The sequence below is a fragment of the Pyxicephalus adspersus genome, chromosome 4, assembly GCF_032062135.1.
Source record: "Pyxicephalus adspersus chromosome 4, UCB_Pads_2.0, whole genome shotgun sequence".
In the NCBI taxonomy this organism is placed as follows: Eukaryota; Metazoa; Chordata; class Amphibia; order Anura; family Pyxicephalidae; genus Pyxicephalus; species Pyxicephalus adspersus.
The window spans coordinates 128387102-128389320 of record NC_092861.1 but is presented as its reverse complement, the minus strand read 5'-3'; the positions used below and the strand labels follow the sequence as shown (position 1 = coordinate 128389320).

General features: G+C 36.5%; 1 protein-coding gene across 5 annotated transcripts in view; it reads left to right on the top strand.

The window, feature by feature from the left end:
- The window catches only part of MACROD2 (mono-ADP ribosylhydrolase 2), a 1216811-nt gene that overhangs the window by 869463 nt on the left and 345129 nt on the right, over window positions 1-2219 (top strand). The window lies entirely within an intron of this gene.

Genomic DNA, 2219 nt, shown 5'->3' with positions numbered 1-2219 from the left:
CTCCTCACCTCCCCCTTCCTGATCATGTGACCACTATGTCACCTATGATATAATGACCACATACAGGCTGGGGGCTTATATTATAAACCCTATACTGTCTATCTTTAAAAAACTATGCTTCACTTGAGACCCATTAATCAAATAAGATTATGTATTTTAACATAAAAATGCTCTTCATTTATTGTTAGGACTGGTTCCTCCAGTGCCAATGCCAAACACCTCCAACGGTACTTCTGAATATTGTATTATAATCTGAAACTAAGCCATGCTAGTAATATAGAAGTATAGGGTGTTGGAAATGCAAAGTGCCTCTTTTATAATTCAATGTAATTATATCTAAAGTAATTTAGTTAAAAAGTTTTTACTTTGTTAGGTGAATTTCACTTTACTAACTAAACATTGCAGCACAGCAAAATTTTGGTAATTGGCAGCTTTTAATGTATCTACAGCCATTTTTTCTTGGTAGATACAGGTATAATGGGAAAGGGTTAGTCCTACACATCAACTGTCTGTGTTCCCACTGTCAAAGGAATGGGAAGTGATGGATAATCCAAAATTTTAGGAGGGTCAACAGAGCACAAGGTGATATTACTTTGTCCTATGGCAACTGTCTAGAGCTAAAGACATTTCCCACAGTCAATAAAAAAACCTAAAAACAATCAGGTTAGAGACAGAGGTTTTTTTTGTTAAATACATTTTGCCTGGGGATATACCTTTAAGGCAATTGTATAATGCATTACTTGAAGCTTAAGACATTGACTTAGAAAATCATGGCTCTAGAATATAGTCGGAAAGTTGGTAATCTTCAAGAAGGGATTTACTTTTTGACCCTCATAATGATGTATACCCCGCCCTAGGGAGCATGGTCTCATTTCCAGTGAGGACTATCAAGGGATACATAAATCTGTGCTACTTATTGGCAGCAAGCAACACTTTCAAATCCCATGAGTTAGTCTTGCACACATCTGATCTTCGTCTACGGTGCTTATTGAGAAAAGGAAATTGTGACATATTGTCTTTGTAACCTGGGGCTATTACTGAAGATCAGAGAAATAAAACAAGTTGATTGTCTGGAAGTCAGTAGATGGGAACACAAAATGTTGACATCAAATGGAATTCATGGGAGATTGTTGCAGTTGCTTGAGCTCAGGAAAATACTCATTTGGTTTTAAAGGTCACAGAACAACATACAACATGCTCAAAGGCCAACATGATCATACATAAAGCAAGCTAAGCATTCAGCATAACAATCAAATGTATCTATCAGTACTTTATATTTTTACCATGTGTATGTATATTTTACATTACTGATTATGGGAAATGATTTCTAAAATGACACCCAGCCTACTTGTTCATGAATCTAAGCGCTCAATCTCTGCATGTTTAGAAAAAGCAATACATAAATGCATGACAGTAGAAAATAAATGTTGTTGAACTAGTGTGACTTACTTTCACGTTTATCAGCAGACTGCTCCTACAGGAAGGGTGTTGTATCCCCTGCAAAGATATTTTGCTTTGATGTAGGGGGGAGCAAGAGATATGCTTCTAATTGCTAGGTAAACAAATTTGGACAAATTAACAGATCTTAACACACAAAATGCTTTTTTCTCACATGTATAGCTCTTCTGCTGAACAGGATATGACCTAACCAATTAGAATGGCTGCTAACAGCACCAATATACTGTGACATAAGGGGGAATTTAAATATACAGATGATATTATTTTGGCATAAAGGCAGGTAGGATAACTCTATGAACAATAAGGAGTTGGAAGACAGGTTTATATTGTATGGTATGCCAGAAAATAAATCTGATCTAAATTAGAAATGCAATGCTGCTGTGTCCTTTTCTATGTGGGATTTGATGGGGACAACCACTGTCCACTGGAGGACACAGCACACCCACACTTCCACAGGTGCCTTTTTCATTGCCTTTAGGTTTTAGCCTTTTAGGTTTCATTGCCTTTAGGTTTTAGCCTTTTAGGTTTCATTGCCTTTAGGTGTTTCTTGTATCTTTTGTGTTGGCATGGGCTGCAGAAGAGGTAGGTATTGACATTCTTTTTTTTCAGGTACTGGTGAATGTTAATAGAAGTCTTACAATTGATTTCTATTAAAGACTTTAGTCTAATTTTATCTGATATTAACCCCGGCACTGACTCATAGGCATAGGCTATAGGTCAGCAAGGTCTGATGGCAATCTAATAATCCTTTTACCTTGAAT